The sequence below is a fragment of the Sinohyriopsis cumingii genome, chromosome 12, assembly GCF_028554795.1.
Source record: "Sinohyriopsis cumingii isolate HCF-2022 chromosome 12, ASM2855479v2, whole genome shotgun sequence".
Classification (NCBI taxonomy): Eukaryota; Metazoa; Mollusca; class Bivalvia; order Unionida; family Unionidae; genus Sinohyriopsis; species Sinohyriopsis cumingii.
This window is the reverse complement of record NC_142972.1, coordinates 56,833,841-56,846,246: the sequence shown is the minus strand read 5'-3', so window position 1 is coordinate 56,846,246 and position 12,406 is coordinate 56,833,841. Positions and strand designations below refer to the sequence as shown.

Here is a 12,406-nt window from a genome sequence, read left to right as displayed (position 1 = left end):
AGAAGAAATTAGAAGCAGAAGAAACCCAAAGGCCCTTTTCAGGGCCACTCATAGGTCTCGAAAAGAGAATGACTTTCCATTGCCTACCCTTCTTTTATTTTTTTTTTTTATTTTTTTATTTTTAAAAAAAAAATCCCATGTTAAATTCCCCTTGTCCCTAAAGTAGTTTTTTTCTGCCATGTTAAATTCCCCTTGTCCCTAAACAAGCCCAAACTCTATTCCCATGTTCAATTCCCCTTGTCCCTAGACAAGCCCAAACTCTATTCCCCATGTTAATTCCTCTTGTCCCTAGAGTGGCCCAGCAATTTTTCCCATGTTAAATTTCCATTGTCCCTAGAGAGGCCCGGGGGGGTCTGTAATGCTAATTCCCATTGTCCCTAGGGTGGCCCCTTTCACTACTAGTGTCGATCAATCAACACTACCTGCTAACTGATGAAGAAAGTTATCTGATTAACAACACTGCTCTCATTTAATTGACCACGCGCATATGTAGTGACATGTATCACTATTATGCCTTATCTTTGCTCTACAATCTAGGGGTGATCCACTGAGACGCTAAATGACACACATCATCTTTACTCACATCTGCCCCCTCTCCTTTTTGTTTGATTTGCTTCGTCCACAGTTTTCAACTTTTCTAACTATCATTTCTCTTTTATTTGTAGCTTCATGTGTGCGTCTCCATTCTGATAGTGCCATAATTATTTTAGGTAATTGTGATTCTAAAATGAAGCGTAAGGCGATATTATTAGTTTGGCTCTCTACACGCATGAGCAGTATGGTTGCTCAGTCGTTAGCGTACCACATTTACGTACAGAAAGGTGCAAGTACATATCCTGCCCAGACCACTCCAGATCTGTCACCGCTGTATGTCTCTGGGCATGCATTTTGGTTCTAATTACCACTGCACGGTATAATCATTCTTGCGTTGATGTGTCACGATACATCAATCAACTAATAATTCAGACAAGGAAGGAAACGAAAAATATTAAATGCTTAACTGATTTGATCTTCTTCCTTTACTAAGCATTTAGCTTTAGTTTTACAACTAATACCATTTTAGCCATTCAGGTCCATTCAGAAGATGTTCTTCGTGCAGAAATGTATCCCTCCTTTCAAATCTCCTTTTCTACACTTTCACTTACACACACACACACACACACACACACACACACACACACACACACACACACACACATATATATATATATATATATATATATATATATATATATATATATATATATATATATATATATATATATATATATATATATATATATATATGTGTGTGTGTGTGTGTGTGTGTGTGTGTGTGTCCCTTGTATGTCTCCTCCCTCCTTGTCAAACAAGGTTCAAAGAGGAACAATCATTAACAAGCTATTTTCCTATATCATTAGAGTTTACATTGTTGGATCAGACACTGTACAAAGACTGAAATATGGTTTTAAAATTCCAGATTTGAGTAAAGCTGCATTTAATACCACGTAATGAACTCAGTGGCAGGTATCTGATAAGAAAAAAAAAAGATAATGAATCGCAAAATCAAGGTTTGAACTGTTAGGAAGTCCTCAGTTGGTTTACTAGATCAAACCCTCCAAGTACCAGAGCGCAAAGAACTTAATTCAGTTTAATTTAGAGAAGGACACCTCCAATGTTTGCAGTATACACGAAGTGTCTGTCCATCGTATCTATCTAAAATATAAGTATAGCGTACATACGCTTTCTATACTCTGGATCTCCGCGCTGTATTCCAAGATCTTCCTCTTGCAACTGCCTGCCTAGATGAGTCAAGACGGCCATATCCTTAGCTCTGGTTGTGTGTCAAACATGCAACTTAATAAATAAAAGTGATTCTATTTTGAAGATATCAAACGTTCTTTTCTTGTTCGCTGCTAGAGTGTACAAACTGGGTTGAGATTAGCCCTACAATGTAAGACAAATCACATGTTATTTATGTTTTAATGCTACGTTTTACTACCCAAGTAACTGTCTTATATTTCATGTTCCGACGTTGGTTGAGATTTGAACGAGTAGTCAAAGTTTCAGGAATATCTCGCACACTTGGCAGCCCATAGCGACATTCTTCCACAAATTGATATGTAATTAATATACTTACTGTGCTGTTTTTATCCTGGTGGAATCAAAATCTGACACTAGAAAATGGACTCATTTTCATGTTCCGTTGACATACATTTGATATTGTTGCGATGCTCTGGTAGTCGAGGTATGCCGAAATATGTTCAAGAAGGTTCATGTGAGGGGTATGTTTTTGAACGAAACGAAACGTTGCTTACAGTTCCAATAGGCATAATATATTTTTATTCATTTCGTTAAAGAGTAATATTTCAACATAACCCGATTTCGGCATTCTCTGCTTTCATAGCTTTCCACCCAGCTGACGTGTAGGCCAACGAAACTTGAAAACAGGTCCATTTCTTTTGTGAGAATTTGAATTTATTAGAGAAACGACATCACATTAAGTAAAGTCTGACTAAAACATTATGACTTTACTTTGTAGAAAGACGTCGTTATTGGCCTGCATTGTGTGAGATTTTCCTGAAAATTTTACTTTCGTTATTATGTAAGTCGTCATCAAAACACGCTACACAGCGCCGTTAGTTAGGCTGTAAGATCCATACTCCCAAAACATAAAAAACAGCGTCGAAGTCTTACATGTAGGACTACGATGAGATCTGGCCTAGAATGTTTCTGTACTATAGGACCATGCATTGATGTATTCTTGCGGGTAACTTTGTGTCTGATGCCTTTACAGTTAATTTGGACGTAAAAATCAAAAGCAATATATTGAGTGATTATGATAACGTCATCCTTATGCATTCAATATTACGTCATACATATTTTGGCAGAGGAAGGGAAATAAACAAGTCTGCTCAGTTTCGCTGCTTTGAAAAATGGAAAGATTATGGCAATATTTGGCTTTATTCGCAGATTTTGACAAAAGGGACAAATAATTATGATTGGGTATACTGGAATCTGGATTTACGTCTTCATACATTAAGAATTCACGGTAGGTGCGCTATATTTACTAGGGAGTTAAAGCAAGAGTTCTGCTCATCATTTAGACTGTGCAAGTGATATGCGTAATTCTGTTTTCCTAAACAAATGATGGAATCGTGAATTTGAACTTTGAGTAGGGTGAGTGGGTTTGGGTTGGTGTTTTACAGTACAGCAAAAAGTAGGCCATAATATGATGAGACGGTAGATGACCCGGACTGATCCACTAGTAGGATTCAAACCGGCACCCTTTCATCCACGATTCCGGCACACTAACCACAGAGCCATGGGCTGCGATAGAAGTGTGATGTCGGTTTTTGCTTTGTTCATTTTAAAAGAAAAGAAAACAGAAAAGAAGAAAATAATTTTGTCTCGTTTTGTTGGGGCAAAATGTTTTTACTCACAATGCCTCGCTTATTTGAACGAGCTTTATATCACGTGACATAGAAGTAGTGCGTGTCAACAACAAAATCCCAATAATGATTATTTATAGATCCTAATAATATCTCCCGTTTTTGCCTCGTTTCTCGCGAGAGTTGATTAAGTTGTATAATATTGATTTTAAAAAGGTAGCGTGTTATGCGAATGTTGGCATGTAAAAACTTGCCAAATACAAAACAACGATGGTTACTATTACAGACATACACCCATATGGTAGTAGTTGGTATTTCCATAAAGCCACTCATAATTTCATAATGTACGCTCTCTCTCCTTAAAAGCAAAACTTCATGCCTACAGCAAGCACTATTTTTAGAACACACTACAATTACTTGTGCTTATAAATAGCTACGAACTTTACGCGGGGATTTCAAGAAACATTTATTCTATTTTAACACAAGTTATCACTTTGTTTTGTCTACTTATACTAATGTACATGAAACCTGACTCGGTTTAATAGTATGGAGGCTTTCCCTGATTTTATGTTTGCAACGGATAAAGAAAAAGTACTTAGGACTGATTACAGAAGCTGGGCTGTGTAACAGGGGACCAAACCGCCGTATACTACCCCCCCCCCCCGCCCCGCCTCAGCTTCTCCCCCCGTAAAAAAAATATTTAAAAAAATGATCCCAGGACAACCTGAGCGCTTTAGTGTGTGTGTGTGTGTGTGTGTGTGTGTGTGTGTGTAATTTAGATTTTTAGCGTAGCTTTAACAATTTTTTTAGTCATATCGTTACGATGTCTGCAGTGTGACAGTTTATAGTGATGTCTAGCACTGAGGCATCATGCCGCAGACGTGTAGCATGATGTCCACCCAGTCACATTATCCTGACACTAGGCCAACCAGTCCTAACACTAACCTCTTAATGCTGAGCGCCTAACGTGGCAGCTGACTGTACCATTTTTGTAAGTCTTTGGTATGACTCGGCCGGTGTTCGAACCCGCAACCGAGGCGGACGCTCTAACCACTAGGCCACTGGAGCGGTGCTTTATTGTTTAACTTTATTGATACTTAGATCATTTAAATTATGCCCTCGAAATGCTTAAAAGGCAAGATCTTATTGGGCTTCGTCCCTTGGGACCCCCATTGATGATTCCATCCCACATATCTCTACTAATTGTGTATGCACCCCCTGTTTTATCGTCAGGGTCCATCCCCGGATCGATTAATGATTAACCTATCAACCATACATGCAAGTTTCTATTGTGCAGATGCGATTGGAGTGTCTTGTCCATAGGTACACTACTTCGGAAGACCCCCCTCCCACCCGGATCGTAGCAGGAATCAAACCAGCAACCTTCTGGTCCCGACAATCACGAGCTAACCACTTCGCCATCAGATCAGGGACACTATTCTGGTTACATGGATGATATTTACTTTTTGGTGAATTCGGTTTACATAAAAAAAATTGACACTGTATTTTAAGGATTTGATATATTTAACATCCATCCTTTAATTTATACACCTTTTACAGAGTTGTTACCTTTATCCATTATTGTATATACCTTTTACAGAGTTTTAACCTTTATCTGTTATTTTATACACCTTGTACAGAGTTGTTACCTTTATCCATTATTTTATACATCTTTTACATAGTTTTAACCGTTATCTGTTATTTTATACATCTTTTACATAGCTTTTACCTTTATCCATTATTTTATACATCTTTTACAGAGTTTTAACCGTTATCTGTTATTTTAAATATCTTTTACAGAGTTTTAACCTTTAACTATTATTTTATACACCTTGTACTGAGTTGTTACCTTTATCCATTATTTTATACATCTTTTACATAGTTTTTACCTTTATCCATTATTTTATACATCTTTTACAGAGTTTTAACCGTTATCTGTTATTTTATACACCTTGTACAGAGTTGTTACCTTTATCCATTATTTTATACATCTTTTACATAGTTTTAACCGTTATCTGTTATTTTATACATCTTTTACATAGTTTTTACCTTTATCCATTATTTTATACATCTTTTACAGAGTTTAACCTTTATCTGTTATTTTATACATCTTTTATTTTATACATCTTTTACATAGTTGTTACCTTTATCCATTATTTTATACATCTTTAGCAGAGTTTTTACCTTTATCCATTATTTTATACATCTTTTACAGAGTTTTAACCGTTATCTGTTATTTTATACATCTTTTACAGAGTTTTAACCACTATCTGTTATTTTATACATCTTTTACATGGTTTTTACCTTTATCCATTATTTTATACATCTTTTACAGAGTTTTAACCGTTATCTGTTATTTTATATATCTTTTACAGAGTTTTGACCGTTATCTGTTATTTTATACATCTTTTACATAGTTGTTACCTTTATCCATTATTTTATACATCTTTTACTGAGTTTTAACCGTTATATGTTATTTTTTTTTACATCTTTTACTAAGTTTTTACCTTTATTCATTATTTTATACATCTTTTACAGAGTTTTAACCATTATCTGTTATTTTTTTACATCTTTTATAGAGTTTTAACCGTTATCTGTTACTTTATACATCTTTTATATAGTTTTTACCTTTATCCATTATTTTATACATCTTTTACTGAGTTTTAACCGTTATATGTTATTTTTTTACATCTTTTACATAGTTTTACCTTTATCCATATTTTATACATCTTTTACAGAGTTTTTACAAATTGCATTTCCATTTTCAAAGTTTACGTTTATATTTTGGAAAGCATGATCTTCCTTAAGTTTATTTTCTTCTGTTTTTGTAAGTTTTTTTATAGAACGTACTCTGAAATCAGTACCATATTACCAGTATTGTACTTACGTGCTGTTAAAGACAAATATACTTTAGAGACTTGTACCGACGATTAATTATTACGCAAAAATTATAAAACTGAGAGTAGTATTTTTCTTGATTACAAGTCAACTGGTGGCTTAATTGAGTAAATTGTTTATTATTTAAAACTGGTAAACATCATTTGTAATCACATCAATATCTCAGTCAATTCATGAAAGCGTTGGAAGTCTACATTTTAGTATTAGCTGTATCTTGGAAAGCAAGGAAACATACATCGTAGAAGCAAACGGGGTGACCTGTAAAGGTTTATTCTTTTGTGCTGATATGTTATATGTTGTTGTTGTTGTTGTTGTTGTAGGGTTTAACGCCATTTTTCAGCACACGATAGGCTATACATGGCGGCCAGTATTAATGGTGGAGGAAGAACCCGGAAAACCCCCGGAAAGAACCACCGACCCACGAGAAGCTACTGACGATATGTTATATCGGATACTGTTTGGATCTAGTTTAGTCATATTTGGATATATACATGTGTGTGTGTGTGTGTTTGTATGTTTTCAGAATTTGAGTATATATGGCCAGTATTTGAGTATATATGGCCAGTATTTGGGTGTATACGGCCAGTATTTGGGAAAATATGGCCAGTATTTGGGTATATAGGCCAGTATTTGGGTATATAAGGCCAGTATTTGGGTATATATGGCCTGTAATGGCCTGTTTGGGGTATATGTGGCCTGTATTTGGGTATATATGGCCAGTATTTGGGTACATAAGGCCAGTATTTGGGTATATAAAACAATTGTTTGGTTATATAAGGCCAGTATTTGGGAATATATGGCCTGTAATGACCAGTTTTGGGGTATATATGGCCTGTATTCTGGTATATGTAGCCCGTATTTGGGTATATTTTTTGGGCTATTTGGGCAAATCATCCTCTCGTTTCTGGCTGTCTTCTGCAGAAACTTATATATTACACAACGTTTACAAGTAAGTGAAAGTTTTTGTTGCTGTTGTAAATGCTTTTTGAATTGCTGAAGTACTTTAAAAATGAATGGCAAGAACAAATGTTTTAAAAAAATACAGTTCTCAGTGCATTTTATGTTGTTATTATTAGTATCATTATTACTATTATTGTTGTTGTTGTTCGTAGTAGTAGTAGTAGTGGATGTAGTGGTAATGGTAGTGTTGTACATTCCCGAAAAGATCCTGAATGTTCTTATAACGTAGTCAACATAATTATTAATTTGATTTAGGGAAATGAACATTTCTTCAGTTTAGAAATAACAGCAGTATTGAAATAAAGTGATGTTTGATACCACAACTACATCCTAAAACAAGAATTTAGTGTCATTAATCGCCTTTCTTGTTGGAAAAACAAATAATGTACAGGACCAAGATTATAAGTTTTGCTTAATAACTAAAGTATCACTTTTGCCATTGTGTTTATTGCTTCTTCAGCTTGATCTCGCTTGCTTAATTCAAATTCTCATATATACATTAAGAGTGTTCATAGATACATTGAGAGTGTTTATATGTACATTGAGAGTGTTTATATGTACATTAAGAGTGATTATATATACATTAAGAGTGTTCATAGATACATTGAGAGTGTTTATATGTACATTAAGAGTGTTCATAGATACATTGAGAGTGTTTATATGTACATTAAGAGTGTTTATATGTACATTAAGAGTGTTCATTATAGACATTAAGAGTGTTCATATATACATTAAGAGTGTTTATATATACATTAAGAGTGTTCATATATACATTGAGAGTGTTTATATGTACATTAAGAGTGTTTATATGTACATTAAGAGTGTTCATATATACATTGAGAGTGTTCATATATACATTGAGAGTGTTTATATGTACATTAAGAGTATTCATATATACATTAAGAGTGTTCATATATACATTGAGAGTGTTCATATATACATTGAGAGTGTTCATATATACATTAAGAGTGTTCATATATACATTGAGAGTGTTCATATATACATTGAGAGTGTTTATATGTACATTAAGAGTGTTCATATATACATTGAGAGTGTTCATATATACATTGAGAGTGTTCATATATACATTGAGTGTTCATATATACATTGAGAGTGTTCATATATACATTGAGAGTGTTCATATATACATTGAGAGTGTTCATATATACATTAAGAGTGTTCATATATACATTAAGAGTGTTCATATATACATTAAGAGTGTTCATATATACATTGAGAGTGTTCATATATACATTGAGAGTGTTTATATGTACATTAAGAGTATTCATATATACATTAAGAGTGTTCATATATACATTGAGAGTGTTCATATATACATTGAGAGTGTTCATATATACATTAAGAGTGTTCATATATACATTGAGAGTGTTTATATGTACATTAAGAGTGTTCATATATACATTGAGAGTGTTCATATATACATTGAGAGTGTTCATATATACATTGAGTGTTCATATATACATTGAGAGTGTTCATATATACATTGAGAGTGTTCATATATACATTGAGAGTGTTCATATATACATTGAGTGTTCATATATACATTGAGAGTGTTCATATATACATTGAGAGTGTTCATATATACATTGAGAGTGTTCATATATACATTGAGTGTTCATATATACATTGAGAGTGTTCATATATACATTGAGAGTGTTCATATATACATTGAGTGTTCATATATACATTGAGAGTGTTCATATATACATTGAGAGTGTTCATATATACATTGAGAGTGTTCATATATACATTGAGAGTGTTCATATATACATTGAGAGTGTTCATATATACATTGAGTGTTCATATATACATTGAGAGTGTTCATATATACATTGAGAGTGTTCATATATACATTGAGTGTTCATATATACATTGAGAGTGTTCATATATACATTGAGTGTTCATATATACATTGAGAGTGTTCATATATACATTGAGAGTGTTCATATATACATTGAGTGTTCATATATACATTGAGTGTTCATATATACATTGAGAGTGTTCATATATACATTGAGAGTGTTCATATATACATTGAGTGTTCATATATACATTGAGTGTTCATATATACATTGAGTGTTCATATATACATTGAGAGTGTTCATATATACATTGAGAGTGTTCATATATACATTGAGTGTTCATATATACATTGAGAGTGTTCATATATACATTGAGTGTTCATATATACATTAAGAGTGTTCATATATACATTGAGAGTGTTCATATATACATTGAGTGTTCATATATACATTGAGAGTGTTCATATATACATTGAGTGTTCATATATACATTAAGAGTGTTCATATATACATTGAGAGTGTTCATATATACATTGAGAGTGTTCATATATACATTGAGAGTGTTCATATATACATTGAGAGTGTTCATATATACATTGAGTGTTCATATATACATTGAGAGTGTTCATATATACATTGAGAGTGTTCATATATACATTGAGAGTGTTCATATATACATTGAGAGTGTTCATATATACATTGAGTGTTCATATATACATTGAGAGTGTTCATATATACATTGAGAGTGTTCATATATACATTGAGAGTGTTCATATATACATTGAGTGTTCATATATACATTGAGAGTGTTCATATATACATTGAGTGTTCATATATACATTGAGAGTGTTCATATATACATTGAGAGTGTTCATATATACATTGAGTGTTCATATATACATTGAGAGTGTTCATATATACATTGAGAGTGTTCATATATACATTGAGAGTGTTCATATATACATTGAGAGTGTTTATATGTACATTAAGAGTATTCATATATACATTAAGAGTGTTCATATATACATTGAGAGTGTTCATATATACATTGAGAGTGTTCATATATACATTAAGAGTGTTCATATATACATTGAGTGTTCATATGTACATTAAGAGTATTCATATATACATTAAGAGTGTTCATATATACATTGAGAGTGTTCATATATACATTGAGAGTGTTCATATATACATTAAGAGTGTTCATATATACATTGAGAGTGTTTATATGTACATTAAGAGTGTTCATATATACATTGAGAGTGTTCATATATACATTGAGAGTGTTCATATATACATTGAGTGTTCATATATACATTGAGAGTGTTCATATATACATTGAGAGTGTTCATATATACATTGAGAGTGTTCATATATACATTGAGTGTTCATATATACATTGAGAGTGTTCATATATACATTGAGTGTTCATATATACATTGAGAGTGTTCATATATACATTGAGAGTGTTCATATATACATTGAGTGTTCATATATACATTGAGAGTGTTCATATATACATTGAGAGTGTTCATATATACATTGAGAGTGTTCATATATACATTGAGAGTGTTCATATATACATTGAGAGTGTTCATATATACATTGAGTGTTCATATATACATTGAGAGTGTTCATATATACATTGAGAGTGTTCATATATACATTGAGTGTTCATATATACATTGAGAGTGTTCATATATACATTGAGTGTTCATATATACATTGAGAGTGTTCATATATACATTGAGAGTGTTCATATATACATTGAGTGTTCATATATACATTGAGTGTTCATATATACATTGAGAGTGTTCATATATACATTGAGAGTGTTCATATATACATTGAGTGTTCATATATACATTGAGAGTGTTCATATATACATTGAGTGTTCATATATACATTGAGAGTGTTCATATATACATTGAGAGTGTTCATATATACATTGAGTGTTCATATATACATTGAGAGTGTTCATATATACATTGAGTGTTCATATATACATTAAGAGTGTTCATATATACATTGAGAGTGTTCATATATACATTGAGAGTGTTCATATATACATTGAGAGTGTTCATATATACATTGAGAGTGTTCATATATACATTGAGTGTTCATATATACATTGAGAGTGTTCATATATACATTGAGAGTGTTCATATATACATTGAGAGTGTTCATATATACATTGAGAGTGTTCATATATACATTGAGTGTTCATATATACATTGAGAGTGTTCATATATACATTGAGAGTGTTCATATATACATTGAGTGTTCATATATACATTGAGAGTGTTCATATATACATTGAGTGTTCATATATACATTGAGAGTGTTCATATATACATTGAGAGTGTTCATATATACATTGAGTGTTCATATATACATTGAGAGTGTTCATATATACATTGAGAGTGTTCATATATACATTGAGAGTGTTCATATATACATTGAGTGTTCATATATACATTGAGAGTGTTCATATATACATTGAGAGTGTTCATATATACATTGAGTGTTCATATATACATTGAGTGTTCATATATACATTGAGAGTGTTCATATATACATTGAGAGTGTTCATATATACATTGAGTGTTCATATATACATTGAGAGTGTTCATATATACATTGAGAGTGTTCATATATACATTGAGTGTTCATATATACATTGAGAGTGTTCATATATACATTGAGAGTGTTCATATATACATTGAGAGTGTTCATATATACATTGAGAGTGTTCATATATACATTGAGAGTGTTCATATATACATTGAGTGTTCATATATACATTGAGAGTGTTCATATATACATTGAGAGTGTTCATATATACATTGAGTGTTCATATATACATTGAGAGTGTTCATATATACATTGAGTGTTCATATATACATTGAGAGTGTTCATATATACATTGAGAGTGTTCATATATACATTGAGTGTTCATATATACATTGAGTGTTCATATATACATTGAGAGTGTTCATATATACATTGAGAGTGTTCATATATACATTGAGAGTGTTCATATATACATTGAGTGTTCATATATACATTGAGAGTGTTCATATATACATTGAGAGTGTTCATATATACATTGAGAGTGTTCATATATACATTGAGTGTTCATATATACATTGAGTGTTCATATATACATTAAGAGTGTTCATATATACATTGAGTGTTCATATATACATTGAGTGTTCATATATACATTAAGAGTGTTCATATATACATTGAGAGTGTTCATATATACATTGAGTGTTCATATATACATTGAGAGTGTTCATATATACATTGAGTGTTCATATATACATTGAGAGTGTTCATATATACATTGAG

General features: G+C 32.2%; 1 protein-coding gene and 1 long non-coding RNA gene across 11 annotated transcripts in view; one reads left to right on the top strand and one right to left on the bottom strand.

Moving 5' to 3' along the window:
- LOC149786511 (uncharacterized) overlaps positions 1–2,248 on the bottom strand; it is a 30,463-nt gene extending 28,215 nt beyond the window's left edge. Inside the window, exons 1-2 of the long non-coding RNA XR_016424949.1 lie at positions 2,120–2,248; positions 1,722–1,926 (exon numbers count right to left, since the gene is read on the bottom strand). This is a non-coding gene — a long non-coding RNA (uncharacterized LOC149786511). The remainder of the gene's footprint in view (positions 1–1,721; positions 1,927–2,119) is intronic.
- LOC149786509 (putative inhibitor of apoptosis) overlaps positions 1–12,406 on the top strand; it is a 120,655-nt gene that overhangs the window by 24,329 nt on the left and 83,920 nt on the right. The window contains exon 1 of one of the 10 annotated variants that reach the window (XM_089977007.1): positions 2,660–2,749. The exons of 8 other annotated variants lie outside the window; for them this stretch is intronic. The gene's annotated coding sequence lies outside the window, so the exon portion shown is untranslated. Of the gene's footprint in view, positions 1–2,659; positions 2,750–2,870; positions 3,032–12,406 lie in introns of those variants that run through there. One more of the 10 variants, XM_089977006.1, reaches the window with a different exon arrangement.